Source organism: Helianthus annuus, chromosome 4 (genome assembly GCF_002127325.2).
Source record: "Helianthus annuus cultivar XRQ/B chromosome 4, HanXRQr2.0-SUNRISE, whole genome shotgun sequence".
In the NCBI taxonomy this organism is placed as follows: Eukaryota; Viridiplantae; Streptophyta; class Magnoliopsida; order Asterales; family Asteraceae; genus Helianthus; species Helianthus annuus.
In genome coordinates this window covers 80,621,038-80,636,820 of record NC_035436.2, presented here as the reverse complement: position 1 = coordinate 80,636,820, position 15,783 = coordinate 80,621,038, and positions in this window count along the sequence as shown.

The following is a 15,783-nucleotide window of genomic DNA, read 5'->3' as shown; positions in this document are numbered from 1 at the left end:
TTGTACTACCAAACGTGCTTTATTTCGAACAATAACCCCTCTATCATCCCGCTTACACTTAAAAACCCACTTGGTCTTTATCAGCTTTTGACCTTCTGGGATATCCACCAATCTCCATACACCAAGCTTCTTGAATCGCAGTAACTCTTCCTGCATAGCATTTACCCAACTTTCCTCTGTTAATCCTTCTTTATAAGTTCTTGGCTCAACCTGCGAGATGAAACATTTTAGTGAGAATTCTTCCTTCAAGGGAGCTACAGAAGAATAAAAACATGTAAGGGCTTTGTTGATTTGATCTCGCGTTTTCACTCCACTGTGCAAGTCACCAATTATTTGTTCTGAAGGATGATACGACAAAGTTCTTGGCATGACAGTGTCAGGCACGCTCACTTCCGATTGCAAGTTTGTAATGTCCTGATCACCGGTGTGATCCACAACTTCTGAAGTTGCAACATTTGGTTCCTCGTCAAACATTGGATCGGGTTCCGATTCTGAGTCGTCAGATTAATCAAATGTTGGAGCTGGTTCTTCTAGGGTTTCGTGTGCTGTTCCACTTGGACCGACCTCGTGATCATTTGCACCCACGTTGGGTTGAGAAACTACTAACGGTCTTGGCAGTTGTTCTTGTGACATAGATTGCTGATATTGGTACAATAGTGCTAGTTCCTCTTCACTTGGCTCAGTTGGCAATTGGAACGACTCCCAGAGTTTGTCATAGTCAAACAGCAATCTTTTTCCAGGAAGTTATGGTGGAGCAGTATGCTTCTGACAATCAACATGTTGAACTTGAATAATCTTCCCCAGGCATGGAACGAATACCCTCTTCAGTGGACTCGCATAACCTACAAAGAAACCTTCATTACTTTTTGCACCAAACTTACCATCTGGATCAATGAAAGTACAAGGTGATCCAAACGGTTCTAAAAATTTCAAATTTGGCTTATAGCGATGAAGTAGTTCGAAACATGTTTTCTTGTATTTCTTCACTGTGAGAACACGATTCGATGTATAACATGCTGCTGCAACTGCTTCACTCCAGAAGAATATCGGCAATTTGGAATCGGCTAGCATAGTTCGAGCTGTTTCGATCAGTGTGCGATTCTTTCTTTCAGCTACACCATTTTGTTGTGGAGTGTATGGTGCACTAAATTCATGAAGAATGCCTTTCTTATTGCAATACTCGAGCATGCGATTGTTTGTGAACTTTGTTCCGTTGTCGCTCCGAATTCTTCTGATCGACAGTTTGTACAGCTTCTCCGTCTTCTTGAATAAGATCATCAACGAATCAAATGTTTGATCTTTTCTTTCAAGACACATCACCCATGAAAATCTAGTGAAGTCGTCAGTGACTACTAGTCAATACAAATCTCCACTAACGCTTTGCACATTAACTGGTCCGAAGAGATCCATGTGGAGTCTCTCGAGCGATACCTTGATTGAGTTCAACAGCTTCTGAGGGTGTGTCTTCTTCGTTTGCTTTCCCTTCTTGCATTCTACACAAACATCATTCAAATGAAAAGTTTTAAGATTTACACCTTCAACAAGATCATTGTGTACGAGGAAATTCATTTTTCTCACATGAATGTGGCCCATCTTACGATGCCACATTCTTGACTCTTTTTCAGTCGCTTTTGTTTTAGTTACAAAACATTTTGGTTTCATGTTTGTTGTTTTTGCGACGCTCATATCTAGGACATACAAATCATTTTCCCATGGAGCTCGCATCAACACCATATCTTCTGGAATTTTAAAACCAGGTTTTATGATTAAACACTCATTTTCTGTAAAGTGTACTTTAAATGATTTGTCACAAATCTGTGATATGCTCACCAGATTGTTTTCAAGTTCTATGATATAGTTCACTTTATCAAACGTCACAACTCCATTTGTACGAGTTCCTTCACCAACTATTCTTCCTCCCTGATTTCCTGCAAATCCAACATATCCTCCGTTGATTGACTTGACAACATAGAGCAAAGCTAACATTCCCGTCATATGCCTCGAGGCGCCGCTGTCCATGATCCACTTTGAGATAATTGACCTTGGAAGCCCCTACATACATCAAAGAAATTCATTCAAACAATGAAGCCCATGATTTTTTCACCTTTGGAACACTTCCAAATACTAGATCACAAGTCACATCAACTTTTGGAAAGTTGAAGACAACATTCGGAACTACAGGTTTTGACTTTGATTTAAGATTTCCCTCCCTGATTGGTGGAAATTCCTCAATCAATTTATCCAACTCAAATTCAAGTTCTTCAATATCATTTGCAAAAACCTTTGTTTCAGATTTTAACTCATTCTCCATTTTCTTTTCTTCAACTGATTGTTTTGATTTTGCCACCCAAGATTGGTTTTGCAAAATTTTTGTCTTTGGAGAAGTCTTTTGAGTTTTTGAAGATTCACCAATCTCAAATGTTGATTTCGGCTTGTCCTCGGACTTCAAAGATTCACCTCTTTTCAAAATACGAACGGGGGAAATCATTGGTGTTTTACCCTTAACATCAGTTGAAGTTTTAGGTTTGGGTTTCTGGAAAACAGGTTTTTCAATCTTTTTCACACACTGCTTGGCCATGTGACCAATTCCGTTGCAGCGGTAACAGACTCTTTTGTCATACTCGACAAAAGTTGATCTGTTGGTCTCTTCTCTCAACTTTTTAGCTGCATTGAAATCGTCAACAACTTTTTGACTGAAGATATAATCCTTTTCATCAACTATGTTCTTACCCGCAACAAACACATCATTCGACTTTTCCTTTGGCTTAACCTCATTTTTATCCATCTTCCTTTCAAAACCGACACCCTTCTTTTTAAAGTTGTTACCATGTCTTTTGTTCTGTCCATGATTACCCACCCATTCTTTCTTTTCTGGTTTGTTCGGTTGTTGTTTCACAAAAGACCTTTTTGGTTTTGATAAAAACACATTGTTGTTAACCTCTGAAATGTCAATCTCAACAAGTTTAAACACTTTTTCAACATTTTCCAATCTAGCATTTTGAATTAGATACTCAAAATCAGAATAGAGTTTGTCAGTTCCGGTCATTGTGTAAACCACAATGATCGAATCATCATTCATAACTTTATCTGATTTTGGTATGAACTTGTCCAAAAAGTTACCATCATCTTCAAAATCAGAATTCTCCAAATGAGTTTTCACTGTATCAGAATCTGAGTTATCACTTTCTTCATCTAACACTTGGTCAACAAGAGTTTTAATCACTTGTGACTCGTTATCAGTGTCGGATGGAGAAAATGTAACATAGATGTTCTCCGGTAATTCATTTTCCACAGTTCTCAACTTGAGATTCAAGCTGCTTCCACCCCATCTGGATATTTCTGTGTGTAATGATTCCACATTGGGGGTGGAACATTCTTGAAAACAGATTTCGCATCAGGTTGTTGCGGAACAATTTGATCAATCACATAAGATGAAGCAACATAACTGATCAATTTTTTATCAATTCTTTCATTTTTCAAAGATGCAATTTTGTCCAAAAGAATGTTAATTTCCATTTGTTTATCCATGACTGTAGCTTTGAACAAATTAGTAGCTTTATCATTTTCTAAACTTTCCTTCTGAATCATTTTGATTGATCGTGCTAAAGTGTCATATGCTTCTTTTACTTCACTAAGATCATATTTTACTTCATCAGTAAATTTTTTCAATTCCTGAAATTGTTTGTCTTTTTCAAGACAGTCCATGCATGGTTTTGAACAGTTTTTGCGTGGAGTTTCAGAAATCTGATCATCTTTTTCAAAAACTTTTTCCTTTTTTCAGTTTTAATATCAGTTTTACCAATCCCGTCAGACTCAGACTCTGAGTTTACTCCTGATTTGATCTCCTCATTTTCTGATTTCTCATCAGACTCCTTTTCAACTGACTCCATTTTGACAGACATATTTTCAACTGACTCTGTTTCTACAGACTCCGTTTCAGCAGACTCTGTTTCTACCTCTTTTAGCTTGCCCATCAACGCCTTGTCTGCAATCTCTTTTAGAGTCTCTTCATTCATTTCTTTGGAAACGTCTATGATTTCTTCAACTGGAGCTGGTTTGACATCATATTGCGGAAAAAATCCTGTAGTTGGCTCGCTGAAGAATCCTGCAAAAGAATCAAACATATTAGGAGGCATTATTGATTTAAAGAACTAGCAATAATCTCCTGTTCAGATTGATAGTAATAAACTTCTGCAGCTGCTTCTTCAAGCTCTGCCAAGCTCTCTTCACTCAATATTTCACTAACATTCTCAGCTTAAACAACGCATTCTGGCTCTTCCACAATCTCTGCCATCATGGCAAAAGCTTCACCGGGAACATATTTATCCCAGCTAAACCCTTCTGCAACCTTCTCATCATCCTGATTGACTAAAAGAGCTTTTTCAGGTTTGTTTTCAATTTGAGGTCTTTGGTTGAATGGTTGTTGACTAGTGTTGTGATAGATTGCTTGTTTGTAATAGTCATTGGTGAACGGATTTTGATGATTGTTGACTTCTTTGTTAGGACACTCTCGTTTGAAATGGCCCTTTTCTTTGCATTTGAAACATGTGACTTTCGTTTTGTCAAACCCAAGCTTTTGATCAGGTCCTGAAAGACTGTTTCACCAGTTATTTCCATAAATCTTTGTGCTCTCCTCACTAAGCTTGCCATGCCCCATTTGATATCAATAAGCTCTAATTCTTCTGGATCAATTTGATTGTAATCCTCCTTTGTCATGTCAGGATTACCGATCCTTCCAGTAACTAGACTTTCATATGATTCGAGAACGGAAGCTAATAGTGCGATATTTTGCTTTGCAGCTGCTTCTGTAAACTCTTGACCATTTTTGATGTTTACAGCAATATTGCACTGTATCCCAGAAGCGTAACTCTGATTGTTTGAGCTTGATGAACTTTGCGGAGACACTTGTTCTTGAACCTTAGGATTTGGTTCAAAACTTGCAAATAGTGAATGATTGTTGCTTGGTGTGCTTTGATAAACTTGAGATGTAGGCTCAGCACTAAATGCTGTCTGAATTTTTGGACTTAGGTTAGATGTTGCTGATGAGCTTCCTTTGTAGTAACAATGAAACATCTTGTTGTACATTAGAAGCATTCATTTTTCTAATCTTTTTCAGTTCAAGCTCATGTGATTCAATTTTCTCGATGAATGAGCTTAGATTTAATCCAATATATTCCTGGTTATTTTTCAACACCAACAAATATGTTCCCCACTCATCATATGGTAAAGCATCTGCCAGCTTATCAACCCATTCTTCATTTGTTTTCTCAATGCTTAAAGGCTTCATCTCAACAACCAGATGACAATATCTCTCGATCAACTGTTTTGTTGTCTCACCCTTGATACTCGTAAAGATATCAAACTCCTTCTTTAGCAATGCTGTTTTGCTCTTTATCATAGACACACTACCAAGAAACTTTACTTTCAATGTATTCCAAATAGACTGTGAGTTATCCTGATGTTGTAGAAGAACTAGAATATCTTCTTTAATTTCTTGCTGTAAGATACTCATCATTTTCTTTTCAGCTTTGAAGTTGTCCTGTTCAAGCGGAGTAAACTGATGGAGTGCTTTCTCAATCCCCTATCCATTTGTTGGAGGTACATACTTTGATTCGATTTTCTTCCAACATTCAAAATGATTTGCTTGAACCCAGGTCTTAAATCTATCTGACCATCCTGAATACTCATCAATGTTCATCAACTTCGGTGGCTTTTGCATCGTACCAAGTTCATTTTCCATGTTCACATTCTGTGCAATACTCGCTGGAGATTGAACTGCTGTCATTCCCCCTCCGGCAAACATGTTATAAAATTCTTGGTTATCCATTTTAGAATGAGATCAGTTTCAAAAAATTTTCAAAGTTTATGAAAATATGACTTTTCACACGAAAACACTTCCACACGAAATGGATTTTCAAGCGGAATGAACACACAAACAAAATGGACTTTTTCAAGCGAAAACAAGTTTCAAGCGAAAACAAGTTTCAAGCGAAAACAACTTTTCAAGCGAAATCAACTTTTCAAGCGAAATAACACTTTCAAGCGAAATGAAGTGTCATTTCGTGCGAAATCAGTAAAAAGGCTTCTTTTCGTGCGAAATGATCAAACATAATATATTTTCAAGCGAAAAGGCCCATTTCGTGCGAAATGAACAAAGTTTTCAAGCGAAATGATGAAATTTCACGCGAAATGGTTCATTTTGTACGGAATGAACTCACTTTTTCAAACGAAATGCTGTACTCTCACACGAAATGAAGTTTTTGGCCCATTTTTGTCAATTTTAGTCCGAATTTAGGTCTGAAACTTTCAAGGATTGATTAAAATGATGTTTTACACGTTATATCAAAAGATCAGTCCATTTTGTCTGAGGAATTGTTCAAAAATCCAAGAATGGGTAGAAGTTTTGAGTTCTAAGCACTGATTCAACCGATTTGACTCATCCTGAGCTCTGATACCACTTGTAGGATCGATATACGACCTGAATGAGTCATTCAGAATCAAATCTAAGCTGTTAGAGAGGCGGAAACAATCTAACAACTGAGAATCGGTGATAGAATGGTGTAGAAACATAGATTTATACTTAAAACATGTTTTTCATTGATTTTCAACTTCAATACACGGAGAGAAACTGGCAGCACTTCGTTACACGGTTCTCTATTTCGTACCAAATGAAAAACCAAACATCCCTATTTATAGGGAACTGATTCGCACGAAATGGTATAGACTATTTCGTACGAAATGACAAACACTTCATTTCGTACGAAATGGTCAAAACCTCATTTCGTGCGAAATGACTTACAAACATTCATAACATTATATTTTGACTTATTTAACCTTATTACAAGCTACCGACATAACCAAGACTGTTGATGCAGGCGATAGACATCGTGCACTAACAGGTGGTATCTTGTTTTTGTCTAATTTGGCAGCGGAATTTACATCTGGACCGTAGTTAGGAAATATTTTATCAGAGTAAAATACCACACTTTCATAATATTAAACACATGGGATAAAACCAAAGTTTTCAGTACACACATTTTCATAGGAGTAGATCCTATTTTATTTAGTAAAAACATCTATTTCTTTTAGGTAACTTTATTGCCACTTTTCCAAGCCTTCAGTGCTGTCCAGCTGGCTTCTATTTGGCTTTCACATTTTGTTACCTGAAACGCGTTTAAAAACATTTTGTCAGTGGGAAATACTGGTGAGTGAATCCCAGTTCAATCAAGTTTTAAATAAAACCATTGTACAGTATTGAGGGCGGTCGCGTAATTACATTTGTTTCCAAGTCATATCAATTACCACCCACGGTACTGTCAACCCGACTTGTGGTCATGTTACTCCTCGCAAGGCAGTAAGAAATTTTGTATACAAAACCCCAACATACCGACGATAATTGTATCCTTAAAAATACTCAATAACTGTTTAATATGTAATTAATTGTGTGAGGTTTTGTAAAAGTAGTTTGCAAAAAGGAGATTACTCACATTGCTGTCTTAGGTTTTCAGTAAGGACTTCCTGGGAATAATCTATAATTTACACAAATGCACACGTGTTAGTATAATAACCCATTTTAACATTAGTAATACCCCCCCCCCCCCGAGACGGCATTCCAACGACTACGTCGGGCATAACCACGACAACCGTTACGGAATCCTAGATCAATCGGGCAGAGTATCTACCCCCCCCCGAGACGGCATTCCAACGACTACGTCGGGCATAACCACGACAACCGTTACGGAATCCTAGATCAATCGGGCAGAGTATCTAATACGTATCCAGGGGTTATGATAATTACAACGGAGCAGAACCTCGTTATTTAGGGGGTATTAGACCCGAGTATAGCTTCAACCACTTCAGAATTCGATTAGAAAGAAAAGAAATGAGCGAGTAGACTGAAGATCCGATGCCTGCTACTTATAGGGCCTGATTTGGCCTTTTACGCGGCCCGCGTAAAACAAGACCAGGGCCTACGCGGCCCGCCTAGTAGGTGGACTAGGCCATAGGTGATCCAGGTCATTGCATAGGGTCGACGGGTGTTGGGCCACGTGGCGGCCTGGGGTTGTGCCAGCCATCACCTTCTCGCGGCCCGCGTAAGCTTAAGGGGTGGCTTACGCGGCCCACCTAAACCCCAAAATTTCCATTTTTAATTAGTTTTAAATATATAAAAGGTATCTATCACACCCCCAAAATCCACCATGCGGAGTATCACCGCTTGGAGGCGTGACATGACCAGGATCGAGCCACCAATCATATTGAACAACGTAATTAAGTAAATAAAACCAACCACAATATAATTGGTGACCTAAAGAAGGTAACCGATTTTATGTTAACAGTGGAAGCATAAAACGGAAGTCCAGAACATAAGTTTGTAGTTCCTAAGTTTAAAGACCCAAAACATAAGTTCCATAAGTTTATAAAGTTTAATTATTAAGTACGGGACATAACAGTTCGCATCCCACAACGACCTCCTCCTTGTGCAAGCTCCATAAGCATCTAGCGACCTGTAAGGCATGTAATAACGAGTCAACAACAAAGTTGAGTGAGTTCACCGTTGGTTGTTTAGTTTTAAGTCATTTTCGAAAACATGGTTTGTCTTTCGTTGGCTTATTTGCCGTGGGGGTTACCCCATAGTTGAAAGTATGATTAACCAGTTCCTTCTTTATTACCCAAACCATATCCAAAATTTGTGGGGGCTTCCCCATGTGAACCACTAGACCGTTAAGATATCGACAACTGACGAACAATAGTTGTGCCCTACGTCAATGTCTATCATCATTGACAGTTTGCCATAGCCCATTAGTACACGCCCGTCCGAACGGCACGGTGTGAGGTTTGTTAAACCTAATAGCGCTATTAACTAATGACCCGCTCGCCATCGGCCTCGGCGATTAAGTCGATATAAAATGAGGGACTTAATGATAGAGTTTTGTCTAGTAAGTTTTAAGGTTGTTGTCCTACCCAAGGAGGACGAACGTACGTATTTTACCCAAGGAGAATACGCAAGATTAATATTGGCATTCTACATATGGAAGATGGCCGTACATATCCTACCCAAGGAGGATATGTAGATTTCATTTTAAATTCTTTAACCCATTCCCAACCACCGGGAATCCCATGCCTTAGAAAGTGTGTGAACTCACCTTGGTTTGCTCGGTTAGATTAGTTACTCTAATAATCAGAAATCAAGCACGTCCTAATAAAGTACAGATAACAATCAATTTCTTATCCTACGTACGGTTTATCTACTCATTACCTCTATCACATACCACACATACCACACAATTCCAATGTCAAGGTACTTTGTTAAGTTATATTATTTTACCCTAATATAACTATCTCACAGAATAAACAAGTATCCACACAAGTGTTTTAGTATAAAATATATATTCTAAATATATATATTTAACCATTTTACTTGTAAAATCAACATCCGATACTTTGTATTTTTGTAACAAAACTCATGGCGAAGTTTATTTTGAAAAGCAAGGTTACAACGTATATGTGAACACTTGTTAGAAAAAAATAATCTCTAAGTGTTGGAATTTTTAGAAAAATTTCGCCAGAGTTTCCTTTGTAAATGGAGGTGTCCATGCTAATAAGCATATCATTTTCTTTTCCGAAAACCAATCAAACAATCAACAACGATTCACTAAGAGCAAACTATTCCAATTACAAACCAACATGAACTTGATGTTTTCGTAAAAACGCGTAGTAACCTGGTATGGCGTTTAGTGGACTTAGTTACCTTTCAAAGTGTATTTATTTCTTTAAAAAAATCATTTTATTAAAAAGAGTTAAGTGTTTACAACTTGTAAACAATTTTTACAAAATTTAACCTTTTGAACTATTCTTGTAATAAAATGTTTCTACACTTGTTTCACTTCAAAAATGGTGTAAGTGTATGTAATAGTCATGTCTTTCCAAAAATCGCTTCTTGAACTTGGTTCATTTAGAAAAGCCTTTTGTAAAACCTGGATCTACATGATCACCAACCTACTTTGTTTATTTATTCTTCAAGAAAGATTATTTTTATCAAGTTCATATTTAACTAGGAGATGATTATTTTATGTTTCATAATATTATTTCCTATTCTTGTTAAGTCATGTTTCTAATTATCACTTAACAAGTTCCATATGGTGATTAACACAACATAACCAAAAATCAACATGAAATCAATCAACATATTCACTACAATACCCTACTAACAATATTTCCTTTTCAAGTAAACTTTTTATGTAAAGCTTCATGTTCATATCTTTAGTTCTTGTTCTTTAGTGTTTTAAACATACTCATTATACTACAACTTTAACCATAAAAACAAGATGAACAAGAGTTTAATAAGAACTTACTACTAGCACAAAGGCTAGGGAAGATTTCTAGTGAAGAAGATGATGAAAAATGATGGTGAAAAGCAAGCAATGAAGCTTCTTAATGATCTACAACTTCAAGCACCTTTGATTCACCTTCTTGCACTTAGATGAAGCTTTAAAATGGAAGAAGATGGTGGATTTATGGTGGTGATGGTGGTGGTTAAGGGAGGGCCGAGAGGAGGGAGTGAGATGTGAGGAGAGTTGTGAATTTTGTGAAGTGATGATGGTGATCTCTAAGTCCATACTTATAAGATGTTCTTCAATATTTTGGTCATCTCAACAAGCAACAATTTAATAAAAAAATGGAAATAATCTAGAGAGTATGGTGTGGTTGATTTGTAGGTCCTCTTGGGACCGAATTCGGTTGGGGGGGGGGGTTAGTTGTAATTTTTTTTTGCAAGTAGATGGTAATCATAAGTTAGTTTCCAAGTATATGCTTACCTATGATATTTACTAGAGAAATTAGTGGGTGTTATGGTGAACGGGGATCATGACAAGCCAAAAAATAATTAAACAACGTGTTTGGCAAAAATTTGGTGTCCCGGGTAATGTCCGGTTGTTCGGTTGGATACCGTTCCGTTAAAGTGTTTAATTACTCCGTATAGTGTTCTATATATATCTTTTTGGTACATTTTCAATTCCCAACACTCAGGAAAGCTTACAAGACCATTTAGTCAATTTTCTGTACAAGATTAGTACGTTAACAAGCACATGTAAGTATGACGCAGTAACCAGAAAATAGTTATGTAATTCAACACAGTCATCAAGCACTTTAATTAACATTGATACATCGTATGGATACATGTAATTTTGAGGGTTGTCACATATTCGGGGCCCGTTTTCACGTATGTGGTATATTTTTTGGACATATTAGGATATTTTAAATATTTTTAGGGTGTCGAAAAATATTACGAGGGTGTCGGTTTACTTTAGGGTTGTTATATCGGGCCTTTGATTATCTCATCAATTATATTCTTTGTCTTTTTGAATATTGTCCTCCTCCAAGGTGACCTTAATAATGGTGTTGCAGTACTTTCCTTTACAACATGTATCTTCACCAAACCAATACACAAATCAGAGCAACAAAAATACACAAATCCCCAGTACTTTCCATCTATTCAAATTGCTAGAAAAAAACCAGAGCAACAAAAATACACAAATCCCCAAACCTTCAAACTATTCAGATTCCCAATCGTTCCATCTATTCAAAGTCCGCTCATCAGAGGACGATGAATAACAACAATCAACCAGAAGCCCGTGGTCACGAGGAATCGCCGCCTTGAAGAAGATTCGCGAGTGGTCGGAGGATGTGGTTTGATTCGCGAGTGGTCGGAGGGTGTGGTGTGATTCGCGAGTGGTCGGAGGATGTGTTGTGGTTCGCGAGTGGTCGGAGGATTCGCGAGTGGTCAGAGTTATCGCCGTACGAATGAATTTGGGGCTGTGATTTTTAGGGTTAGGGTTTCGAAATGTGGTGGTGGTGGTAAAAGATGGAGGAGAGAGAAAGAGATTAGAGTGTATATATAGTATTCAGTAATTTAGAGTGTATATATATAGTATTTTAGTTTTTTTAAGTGTTTTAATTAATTAGGGTGAAAAGACAATTGTACCCTCATGTGCCTAGCACATGAGCTTATTTAACCTAAAAAACTAACCGGGTTAAGGCCAAAAGACATAACGTGCAGGATTTTGAAACGTTAAAGACAAAACTCATCAAATTTAAAGGTAAAGGACAGCGTCTGAAATTTGGTACAAACATACAGAACAAAACTTGTAATTTACTAAAAAAAAGATATTTTAGTCAAACACAATTAGAAAATAAACCACATCACCACCATTTCACATCATCATCACCATCATAAACCACCAGAAATCACCTCCACCTAAAACATTTAACACACTATCAAACCCGTAAATCCGACTTCAGGCTATAACCGACCTCACCACCGTATTACACTATCAACCACCTATTGTCGCCGTTCACATCTCAGCGGCAACCACCGTCTTTCACTGACTTTTCAACAACCAGTTTCCATCTTCATTTTTTTCATCTATAAATTGGATAATTATTTTGCTATGAGTTTGGATAATTATGTTGCTAGTTGACTTTCGGAACCTCAAAAGCTGCAGATGGTATATAAGACTGGGGTATGGGGCGGGGTTGGCTGAAAACGCCTAAGCACCCCGGGTGGGCTTGGGTTTGGGCGTGGCCCTTTGGGCGGGAGTTTAAGGCCGGGCGTGGGGCATGCTAGCGATCCTATGTGGCCAACTCTTATTGGCTTGTTAGCTAGGGCATAGCGGGCATTTAAATTTTAAAATATAACCGTTGGCCAAGCCAAACGGTTCACCCACCCCAACTGTCCACATCACTATATAACCCCCAACCCCACCGGCTGTCTCTATCGCTACCCCAACCCAAGTCACCTACCCGAACCGCTACCCACAAACACTTGATCGATGGCCTCTTGGACACACGAGGAAGAGCTAGCCCTTGTCACGAGCGTCGTGGACGCGATTAAGGGACGCCAACCCGGTGAGACCCCGTACTGGCCGGAAGCTTTCGCAAACTACCGGCACAACGTGGGAAACTACCGGCACAATTTAAACGCGTGTCAACACAAGTGGCGCGAGTTACGACCGAAACTCGATCGTTTTAAAGCTTACTACGACAACGTCCCGGGCGGTGAGATAAGTCACGAAGACCGGGTGGGGGTGGCCAACATCGAGTTCCAGTGCAAGGAGCGGAAGCCGTTTGACAAGCTCGCCCTTTTCGAAATCTGCCTAACGCTTTAGGTTTTTTTTTTTTTTTTTATTTTGTAATCCTTTTTTTGTAGAATTTTGTAAGGTTTAGGAAATTTTAATAAAATTTTAGGCTTTTTTTTTTTAAATGTTGTGTATATTTTTTAATTTTAGATTTTTTTTATTTTAATACACCTGGCCAAGCCACGCCGGGCTAGCCACGCCCCGCCATACCTCACGGATACGTCACTCACCAGTGGGAGGGCTCGAACTCCACGTGTCAACCTATGCCCCAAATCCCCGCCCCACCATAGAGTTTTTTCCCAAACTAGTGTAGGTGGAAAACTTATTTACCAAAATAGGTTATTTGAAAAATATTTACCAAAATATGTGTTTTTTTAAAAAACTTCATTTTTCTCACTCTTAATCTTATTGAATAAAAACTAATTTGATTATAGAAATTATTCTTTTAAAAAACATAAGAAAAGAGTTTTACAATAAATAACAAATATATATATATATATATATATATATATATATATATATATATATTTTTGTTGGATTGTGATAGTTTGGAAAAAAAATAATGCTTCTTTAATTCTGTTATTAATATTTCGTTTTAACTCTTTTAAAATAGAAATATGTTTAGTCTTTGATAAAATTTTTCTACTAATTTTATAAATACTTATTTATAAAGTTTTTTTTTTAACCCAGTAACTCTACATGTGGTAATAAAATACCTTTTTTCAGATTTAACTATATACAATGTGATAAAAAATATAAGTATGTGTATTGAATTTGAAAAAATAATGGCACTTTTAACTAGTTTCTTTTAAAAATTAATTTTATTTAAAAAGAGAAATCTTATATTTTTATCTACACTTTTTTATGTGGTAACCTAAATTAACAATATAATAAAAAGTACGTCCATGGGGCTTAGAAAATTTAATAGCAAGTCTAATTTTATAAAATACTCATCCCACATAAAATCCAATGAACAATACAACCTACACGTAAAAAAGGTATGTAAAATCACTTAAAAAAGATATAAGTACTTTTTTGAGAAATAAAAAGGAAATATATTTACAAATATATACATAAAAAGATTACAAAAATTTTTATGAAAGACAATAATGTTTATATTTTATGAAAAGTTAAATAAAGCTCATACCAAAAAAAAAAAGCCTTTTTATACAATATCATAATTCAATAATATAGTTTCTAAATTTTCTAAGCCCCATTGAGACACTTTTTTTATATTGTTAATTCAGGTTACAACATAAAAAGTGTATATGAAAATATATGATTTCTCTATTTTAAAAGAGTTAAAACAAAATATTAATAACAGAATTAAAGACTCATTAATTTTTTTTTTTCTAAACTATCATGATCCAACAAAAAAAAAATATTTTTGTTATTTATTATAAAACTCTTTTCTTATGTTTTTGCAAAGAATAATTTATACAATCAAATTAGTTTTTATTCAATAAGATTAAGAGTGAGAAAAATGAAGTTTTTAAAAAACACCTATTTTGATAAATATTTTTCAAATCACCCATTTTGATAAATAAATTTTCCACCTACACTAATTTGGGAAAAAACTCCCCCACCATACCCCACGGTCTAATATCAATTTCATCTTGGTTTAGTGTCAAAATACAAACTCCAAATATCTTTACCGTAAGTTCATTTAATTATGAATTTGGAAACCTAATGAATACTTATCCTCTTATGCCTTTTTTTTTTTTTGTCATTTTCTAATTTCTAGCGGTGTATGACTTATTTTGGAGCATTAAACTTGAGTATTGCTAATGTAATTTTAAAGCATTAGTAAAACCCAATTGGTATTTTAGAGTATTAGAAAGTTAGTTTCTAAAACGCAATAGTTATAATTACAACTATATCATTAGAAAGTTACTGTGTAAAACAAACTAGTATAACACAATGAATTTGTAACTAATTGCGCTCTAGTTCACTCTGTTTAGAAAAAAAAAAAAAAAAACATTTTTTTTTGTTTTTATTCCATTGCGTTTTAGTAAGAACACTTTCTTTTATATTTTTAGTCCATTGCGTTTTAGAAAAAAAAAAAACATTTTCTTTTGTGTTTTTAATCCATTACGTTTTAGAGAGAACACTTTATTTTGTGTTTTGATCCATTGCGTTTTAGAATAAAAAAACACTTTCTTTTGTATTTTTTGTCCATTGCGTTTTAGAAATAACATTTTTTTTGTGTTTTTAGTCTATTACGTTTTAGAAAGAACATTTTGTTTTGTGTTTTTAATCCATTGCGTTTTTAGAAAAAAAAAACACTTTCTTTTGTGTTTTTTTGTCCATTAAATTTTAGAAAAAAAAATCATTTTTTTGTGTTTTTGTCCATTGCGTTTTACGCATCTGGTTTATCGATTTTTTTTCAAAAGTATAGCAATAGTGTGCTCATTTTAAAGATTAAATAACACTCATTTTTATTGTGAAATTTTTATAAAAAAATAATGTCGTATGAAAAAGTTATTAATGTTATGAAACTAGCCTATTAATACAAGAATATGAGAAGAATTATAAGGAGAAAAGAACTAATATTTCATTAATAGGTCTGTCATACGAGATACAATGAGAAATATATATAGGAGAAGAAGCTAATCTATTTTTGGTGTTGATAACCATAATATTAATAAAA